This window comes from Balaenoptera borealis (assembly GCF_965194805.1).
Source record: "Balaenoptera borealis genome assembly, chromosome: X".
Lineage (NCBI taxonomy): Eukaryota > Metazoa > Chordata > Mammalia > Artiodactyla > Balaenopteridae > Balaenoptera > Balaenoptera borealis.
The window spans coordinates 34,793,845-34,803,854 of record NC_138881.1 but is presented as its reverse complement, the minus strand read 5'-3'; positions in this window follow the sequence as shown (position 1 = coordinate 34,803,854).

Genomic DNA, 10,010 nt, shown 5'->3' with positions numbered 1-10,010 from the left:
AAGTAGTATAAGTATAATTGGCAGGGCACATGTGCTCTCATTTAAGTACTGAACATTACAATTTTTAAATTTGGTTTAAAAAGTAAAAACCTTCATAAAAACTTCTATTTACAAGTCTTGTTAGCTGAGAACATAAATATGTCCATTACATTCTCCAAATCTGGCAAAGTAGTAAACCCTGGGATAAGGAAAGCATCTGAGAGGTACCCAATCAATACCTAGAAAAAGACACACCAGTGTTTTAATTTTTTTATTAAAGTATAGTTGATTTACAGTATCATGTAAGTTTCAGGTATACAGCACAGTGATTCAGTTATATATGTGTATATATATATATATATACTTTCAGATTCTTTTCCCTTATAGGTTATTATATAATATTGAGTATAGTTCCCTGTGCTATACAGTGGGTCCTTATTGGTTATCATAGTAGTGTGTATATGTTAATCCCAGCCTCCTAATTTATCCCTCTCCCCATCCCCCTTTCCCCCCTGGTAACTGTAAGTTTGTTTTCTGTGTCTGAGTCTCTTTCTGTTTTGGAAATAAATTCATTTGTCTTTTCTTTTAGATTCCACATATAAGCAATATCATATGATGTTTGTCTTTCTCTGTCTGGCTTATTTCACTTAGTATGATAATCTCTAGGTCCACCCATGTTGCTGCAAATGGCATTGTTTCATTCTTTTTAATGGCTGAGTTTGTGTGTGTGTGTGTGTGTGTATGTGTATATATATATATATATATATATATATATATATGTGTGTGTGTGTGTGCACATATATATATATATATATACACCACACCTTCTTTATCCATTCATCTGTCAATGGACATTTAGGTTGCTTCCATGTCTTGGCTATTGTAAATAGTGCTGCAATGAACATTGGGGTGCGTATATCTTTTTGAATTATGGTTTTCTCCAGATATATGCCCAGGTGGACACACCATTGTTTTTAAAAAGTCATTTATATCACAAAATGAGGCAGTAATATATAATTTTCACTCAGTATATGCAACAGTATTTTGGCAGAATAGGATTGCAGAATAGGTACCTGTCAAAAGTATTTAAAATCATAATATATGATATCACAACAAAGTCCTTCTTCAACCAAAATTCACCTGCCATTCATTCATTCACTAGATAAATGTGAAATGTACCATGTGCCAGAGATGCTTAGATGAGAAGACAGAGTCCCTGCTTATTAGAAACTAGGCAGGCAGCCTGGTAAGTTCTCAGGAAATGTGATGGATGCTCAGGCAGGGACCAAAAGAGGGAAACCTGTGTTAGTTTAGGGGGTCAGAGAGGGCTCGGGTCCACACTCTGACTTTGGTTCCTCCTATTTTCTTTTTCTTAAATTATTTATTTATTTATTTATTTTTGGCTGTGCTGGGTCTTCGTTTCTGTGCGAGGGCTTTCTCTAGTTGTGGCAAGTGGGGGCCACTCTTCATCGTGGTGCGCGGGCCTCTCACCACCGCGGCCTCTCTTGTTGCGGAGCACAGGCTCCAGACGCGCAGGCTCAGTAGTTGTGGCTCACGGGCTTAGCTGCCCCGCGGCATGTGGGATCTTCCCAGACCAGGGCTCGAACCCGTGTCCCCTGCATTGGCAGGCAGATTCTCAACCACTGCGCCACCAGCGAAGCCCTCCTCCTATTTTCTAAAGCCAAGCTGCCCTCCAAGCTGAACTAAATCACACTCTTCTTCAAGTCTTAATGATTCTACTTACCAGTTAAGCCTTACCTCCTCAATACCATTTTATAGTGACATTGCCCTTTCTTTGAATTCTAAAGTCCTTAACACACCATTTCATTTGTCTATATATGATTGTAGAACCAGTCTACAGTCTTTTTTTTTTTTTGGCTGCATTGGGTCTTGGTTGCTGCACACTGGCTTTCTCTAGTTGTGGTGAGCGGGGGCTACTCTTCATTGCGGTGCGCAGGCTTCTCATTGCAGTGGCTTCTCGTTGCGGAGCACAGGGTCTAGGGCGTGCGGGCTTCAGTAGTTGTGGCACACAGGCTCAGTAGTTGTGTCTCGCAGGCTCAGTACTTGTGGCACACAGGCTTAGTTGCTCCACAGCATGTGGGATCTTCCTGGACCAGGGCTCGAACCCGTGTCTCCTGCATTGGCAGGCGGATTCTTAACCACTGTGCCACCAGGGAAGCCCAGTTGTTTTGTTTTTTAAGTGTCTATTTGTATATTGCTTTTCTCCAGCTGAATTATAAGCATTTCCATGAGAAAAGGCAACTGAAGATATAACTTTTATCTTCTCTAACATTGAATGTGATACTGGGCACACAATAGACATCTAATAAATGCTTGTTTAAAAAGAGAACAAATAAGTAAACGAAGTTATAGAGCTCAATTGCTGCAAACTAAAAAATAAGATTTGTTTATGTTAAGTTTGGTTTGCTACATGAAATTTGATTAAATTGGTCATACATACTTCCAAATGTAGGAGAATGGAGCTGCTTCTGAGGCTTAAATGATACAACCATATTGGCCCATTCTTTTGCAAGGTAAATAAGGATTCTGGTACTGATACAAAATGTACCTTCAAGTGAATTAAACTCTTAGCTCAAAATATACAGCTTGTGGAGCATATGGCAAGATCGTGTGGTGGGAAGAACATAAGCCTTGGAAGAAGGGACACCTTAGAGTCAAATGCTGAGATATCATTCACCAGTTAGGTGGCCTTGGAGAAATTAATGAGCATCACCCAATCTGCCTCATGTCTGTATGTGTATTTTGTGTACAATTACAGGTCTGCATTCTTCATATACTCTCAACTCAGCCCAATATAATAGGTTTACGAGTCTCAACATTATGTATCAATTGATACTGTAAGCTTTGCATTGATGTTCTAAAACTGTGTCAGTGCCCCCAAAGTTTCTACAGTTATGGGACAGATTTAGAGAATAGGTCTTTAGCTTCCTGTCACATAGACGAGATCTTTCATCCCAAGCCCCAGTCATGTACCATTAGAATATTGTTTGGAAATTGCAACATCTGAAACTTTTTAAAAAGACAATCCTAATTCTTAAACTTGTCATACATGCAAGACAGTAATTATAGGCTTCAGAACTATAGAATTTTGTACTGAGTTTGATGTAAAAAGGAACAAAAATGTCTTTCTACCATATCAATACGGCAACTCATCCTTTGATAGAGAAAGAGGTCAGACTCAATTCATTATTTGTTTGTCATCATTCTGCCAATACAGGTTCTCTTAGGCTGTCAGGTTAACAGGCCTAAGATCAGGGGAGTGTTTAATAAAGCAATGAGTTTCTCTATTCCAGCTATTTTCTTCTCAGACTACAGAGCTAAAGAGACTGTTTAAATATGTTGACAAGAAAGAAAAAATATTTTTAAGAACTCATATTTTTGTCTGCTGTCCTCCATTTCATCCTTGCCACCAAAACTTTCAGTTGAGGTCCAACTGAGAGCTCACAAATTTCACTCATAGATAACGTAGAACAAATGTTGCCAACACCACCCTTCTGATGAACAGCTCAAAAACACAATGAAAATAGCAACACATGGGCGGTGAATCATATGAGACAGTATCTCGAGCAAACAGGGAAAAAAACCTTTATTTCTTTTTAGAAAACTTTCACTCTCCATCTGTTCTCCGAAGATATGTGCATTTGGTGTGCATACACATGCATGTGTGAGCAAACACTAAATAAGTCAAATGGTAGATGATGTAAGGTAGTGTAATGATTTCTCTATGAAAATTTTTGCCTGGTAGTGAGATACTATTTGAAATTTTAAAGACATTTTTATAATAAAGTACATAGTCAATTTTTGTAAGCATTCTCCGGTGTTTGAGAAAAGTATCTATTCACAAGTTGTTGGATTCAGTTCTACACATTCCATTAGCTCAAGCTTGTTAATTGTGTTGTTTGGCTCTTCTATACACTTAAGTTTTCCTCTTCTTGATCTGTATCTCTCTCAATGAGATGTGTTAAAATTCCTCACTAATTGAATAGTTTTAAAATTCTCTATGCAGTATTGTTTTTGGTTTTTTGGCTTTGTATATTTGGAAGATCTGTTGGATGCATTCCAATTCATGGCTGTTTTATATTCCTGTTATATTTTTCCTTTCATTACTATGTAAATGTAATGAGTTACTTAATCTCAAATAATGCCTTTTTGACTTGAAGATTATCCCATTTGACATACATATTGCTTTGTCTGATTTCTCTCTGTTCTTTGCCTCCTTTCTGTCATCATATTTAAGGAATTTTTCTGGATTAAAAAATCTGAGGTGAGAAACTATAGGTGAGTTGAATTCCTCCATATTTTTGTGGTTACTAATATATCTTCGTTTGCATTTTCTTTGTACCATACCTTCTCACGGTTTCTATTTTTTTAATTATTTTTTCTCTTTTTTCATTTTCTCACTTGGAAGTTATCATTCCATTTCTGTTCTTTTAGTGGGAAGCCTTAATTGCTTAACATACATACTTGACCTAAAAAGTTACTATCTTTACCCTCCACCTGAACAAGAGAAGACTTGGGAACACAAACTCCAAGCCTCATCCTCCCATCTTTCATGTTTTTGTTGTCTAATGTTTAGTCGCTCCTTGTTTTTAACCTCCCATCACTCATTTTCATTGTCACTGTTTTTATAGTTAATATTTATTTAGATTTTGAACTCCGTGTTGAGCAGTGACAACTCACATTGCCTCTCACATCCCACTTCTTCATTCTGGATTCAGTTTCCTTCTTATTGAAGTATATCCTTTAGAGTTTTTCCAGCAAAGTTCTATGCATGTCAACTCTCTCATTCTTTGTTTTTCTAAAAATGTCTTTGAGTTCCTTCAAGATCGAGTCAAAACAATCTAGCTGAGAATAGAATTGATGTTAACAATTGAAGATAGTATTCAATTATCTTCTGACATTATTGTTGTTAAGTCCCAGTCTAATTTTTGTTCTTTGGTCTTTTCCCTGATTACTTTACAATTTTTTGGTATTTTGCAGTTTCACTGTGTTGATCTCTACCCCATACTCTCTCTACCCCATTCTCTCTAATCTTTCCTTCTGGAACTCTTATTAGATATATGTTGCTCATTCTTGCCTCCATATTTCTTAGATTTTTGGCTATATTTTCCACCTCTTCATTTCCCTTTGCTGAATTATAACTAATTTTCACAGGTTTTCAGCTGTGTCTAACATAGACATTGGATTTTAATTCTAATAACTATTTTTCATTTTCCTTCTTTAAATACTACTTTTTTCATGTCTTTTTTTTTAATGGTTTTGTTTTTATTTATTTATTTTTGGCCGCATTGGGTCTTCGTTGCTGCACATGGGCTTTCTCTAGTTGTGGCGAGTAGGGGCTACTCTTTTTGCGGAGTGTGGGCTTCTCACTGCAGTGGCTTCTCTTATTGCGGAGCACGGGCTCTAGGCGCACGGGCTTCAGTAGTTGTGGCGCATGGGCTTCAGTAGTTGTGGCGCACGGGCTTAGTTGCTCTGCAGCAAGTGGGATCTTCCGCACTGAGGGATCGAACCTGTGTCCCCTGCATTGGCAGGCGGATTCTTAACCACTGTGCCACCAGGGAAGTCCTCATGTCTTTTTCTTTAACTCCTATTTTAAAATGTCTCATAGTCTCGTTTTATTTGTATGGCTTAGGGTTCAAAACAACACATTCCTCCCTCAATAAGTAACTTCATTTAATAGTTTCCTATGTATTCTCCCAATGTTTCTTTATACAAATATAAGGATTTTTGAATATATATTCTGATTTTTTTCTCCTTTGTTTACCATGAGGCAGCACCATATACTATATTAACAGTGGCCTGTTTTACTTTTTGCACATAAAAACACGACCTCATTCCTTTTTCCCATTACATAGCATTCCATTGTGTGGGTATATCATGGTTAGTTTAACCAGTACCCTACACTTGGGTTGTTTCCAGTTTTTTACTCTTCAAGATAATACTGTAGTGAATATATCATTTTACAAGCACTCGACTGTATTTATGGGATAGAGTCACAGAGTGGGGTTGCTGGGTGAAAGGGTGACTATACTTGTAATTTTGATAGATATAACCCAATCGTTCTTCATAGCAGTTAGACCATTTTGTGCCCCACCAACAATCGTGAAAGTGCCTGATTCTCCACAATATCACTAACAAGAGTATGTGTGAAATTTCTTTAATCATTTAAAAAAATTTTTATTTTATATTGGAGTATAGTTGATTTACAATGTTGTGTTAGTTTGAGGTGCACAGCGAAGTGATTCAGTTATACATATATCGATTCTTTACCACCCTGATAGTGCCTGATCTTGTCTTTAATCATGTTTAACATACCTCACATAGTCTCTTTCAGATTATTACATTGTCTCCAGTTCTTGGTATCTTCCTGCATATTGTCCTTGGACTTCTCCCTCGTTGAGGATCCCTTCTTCTCATGTTCATAATTTGTGTTGGTGAGTATCTCTTCCCCAGAGATTTTCTTCCCCCCCTTTTCTGGTTATCTGTTGCTACAAACAAATTACTCCAAAGCGTATTGGTTTAAAATGACTATTTTATGTTGCTCACGATTTTGTGGGTCAGAAATTCAGGAAGGGCTTGACTGGGTAGCTCTTGCTTGAGTTCTTTCATGTTTTTTGCAGTCAGATGCCAACTGGGCCTAGAATCATCTGAAGGCTTTACTGGGTTACACATCCAAGATGGCTCACATACAGGGCTGGCAGTTGATTCTGGCTATCAGCCAACAGCTCAGCTGATGTGTAGGTGGAAACAACTACATGTAGGTGGAAACAACTACATGTGAACTCTCCAGCATGGCAGCCTCAGAGTGGTGATACTTCTTGACATGGAGGTTTAGGGCTCCAGCATGAATGATTCAGCAAACAAGGTGATAGGTTCAAGACCTCTTAAAGTCTAGCCTTAGAAATCATGTAGCATCACTTCAGCTGTACTCTGGTCAAAGCAGTCACAAACCTGCCTGGAATTAAGTGAAATAGCAGTGGAATATCAAGAATATTTTGGCCAATATTTTTAAAACTACCACATTTCTGAAGTCCTGTGTGTCTTGGATTGTAGAAGGATCCCTACAGGGTGTTTCCATTTCTCTCAGCCTGGTGGCTCAGATTTTATTGGTCTGGAACCAGTTTTTGTTTTTTTTTTAATTTATTCATTTATTTATTTATGGCTGTGTTGGGTCTTCGTTTCTGTGCGAGGGCTTTCTCTAGTTGGAGCAAGCGGGGGCCACTCTTCATCGCGGTGCACGGGCCTCTCACTACCGCGGCCTCTCTTGTTGCGGAGCACTGGCTCCAGACGCGCAGGCTCAGTAATTATGGCTCACAGGCCTAGTCGCTCTGTGGCATGTGGGATCTTCCCAGATCAGCGCTCGAACCCGTGTCCCCTGCATTGGCAGGCAGATTCTCAACCACTGCGCCACCAGGGAAGCCCTGGAACCAGTTTTTATATTGATTTCTCAGCTTAGGGATTCTCATATCATATAGGTAGTAAAAATTCATACTACACATCTTCTTGTAGCATAAACCTGTGACTTTATATTCTTAGAAACTTTACATCCATCTAAAGTTGTGGGTGGAGACCACCTCCTTGCTAAATCCTTGAGCCAGAGTTCTTCTAATCTACCTTCAATGAGGGGACAGCTCTTTTCGAAATCTGGTTTTACAAAACAAATACATGCCAACTCATTGTCTTGCATTGACCCAAGGCCTTATCTTCTGTCCCTATATGACCATTAAATCCCAATACTTGGCCACGAGGACCTATAGCTGGATCTGATGCTGCACCCTATCCCCACCCCAAACCCATGGAGCCTTGATTTTGATTCCCTTTTAGTTTTGTACTTGTAAGGATTTGCTTTCCTTTATTTTGAACTAAGCTATATATTTACACGTTATTGTTAATTTTTTCTATCCAGCGCCTCTATGTGTTTGTAGTAAGAGGGTTATCTGTAGTAACTCGGTCCAAGATGGTCCCAGAGGCCCTCAGTCCTCAAATTTTGAGGTTAAAAAACGGAGCATTGTTGAATGACTGTCCTTGAAGTAAGTTTAAGAAGTCATCATTAGTGGACAAGAATAAATGTTTTCCCTCTACTGGCCTGCTTTTCTGTAAGGGCATCTCTTTCTTACTTTCTGATCTAGATCAACGGGCAGATGCTCTTTCAGCCAACCTCAAATGGCAGCTGAAGCATGTGTAGTCACTGCCTTTCTGCCATCCAGCAAAGCTATTCTTCTTGTCATAGATTTGGCAGGATAATCAATAGGATCCAAATGGCAATCAATTTTATGTGATTGCACTTGGTTTCCCATTGATTTCAATGCTGACTCTATGGCAGAATAATGAGGGAAATCTGATGCCAGTCATTGCCTATGAATGCCACTGCACATGTTTCTAGGTGACTGAACAGCGTCAAAGAGATGGGGAGAGAGAGAGACATGCTGGCAAAAAAGACAGAGTGAGGACGGAGCAAAGCCCCAATGCTTAAGATGAAGAAAAAGATGTTAATAGAGACGTGAAAAGGAAAGCTTGAATTATGATACTCCTCTGATCCAGAACGCCATTGAGAAACCTGGGTTGGTACAGTGGAGGATAAAATCAGCCTCAAGGCCACATAGCTTGAACAAGATTTCAAGGTATGTTTCCCCAGCAATCATGATGTTTAATGGCTTAATCTTAGTGAGGAAATCTTGGTTGTAAGTTCACACCTGGAAATGTTTAATCGCTTCTTGGCCATCAAATGTCACTTTCTTGAAGCCAAGAATCACATTTTTATTTACCCACAGAGTACTCAACTATCCTCTACCATATGGATTCTCAATGGATAATTGATGGAAATATATGTTATACTTTTTATGGATAGCTTTTTCTAATCTGTGGACCTAAGAATGTGTTATAGTATTCTCCAGACTTATCCAGCCAATATTGACATCCTAGTTTTACATATGACAGAGCCATCACACCAAGCAAAGGATCACAGTAGATTCTAATAAGGAGGCAAAGTTAATAATACAATAAAACACATTTAACTTGGAGCTTATGCTTTAGAATAAATCTACTCCACCCTTGTGTTATTTAGCTCTGACTTTGGCAAAAGTTTTCTGCAGAGTATTTTTTTTTTAATTTATTTATTTTTGGCTGCATTGGGTCTTTGTTGCTATACACGGGCTTTCTCTAGTTGCGGCGAGTGGGGGCTACTCTTCGTTGCAGTGCGTGGCCTTCTCATTGCAGTGGCTTCTCTTGTTGTGGAGCACGGGCTCTAGGCACGCAGGCTTCAGTAGTTGTGGCTCACGGGCTCTAGACTGCAGGCTCAGTAGTTGTGGCTCATGGGCTTTGTTGCTCCGTGGCATGTGGGATCTTCCCGGACCAGGGCTCGAACCCGTGTCCCCTGCACTGGCAGGTGGATTCTCAACCACTGTGCCACCAGGGAAGCCCCAGAGTATGTTTTTAAATGTTATTTCTATTTTTTGAAAAGGAAATGCATTCACAGTAGTCAAAAGTTAAAGTAATATGGAAAGACATATATTAAACCATGTCCCTTCTGCTGTCTCCACCCACTCCTTTCTCTCCTGTCCCTTTTAGGCAATCAGTCATCCTACTTAATTGTGTCCCAGTGCCTCCTTATGCAATCACAAGCAAATATGAGTAATTATTCTTATAGTCTTCATTTCTTATACAAAAGGAAGCATACTATATATGTTGTCCTGCCTCTTTTTTCACACTATAACCTAGAGATTTTTTTCCATATTGTTACATAGAGAATAATACTTTCATTCGATTTGAACAACTGCATAGTATTCCATTGTATGGATGTGGCAAAGTTTATTTAACCAATACCCTATTAATGGGCAATTGGGTTGTCTCCAATCTTTTGCAATTACAAACAGTGCTGCAATGAATAATCATGAACATATGTCATTTCTTACATGGGCAAGTGCATCTGTGCAATAGGTTCAAAAGGTAAACACGTTTGTAATTGTGATAGTGTCAATTTGCCCTCGATATGGGCTATGACATTTGCATTT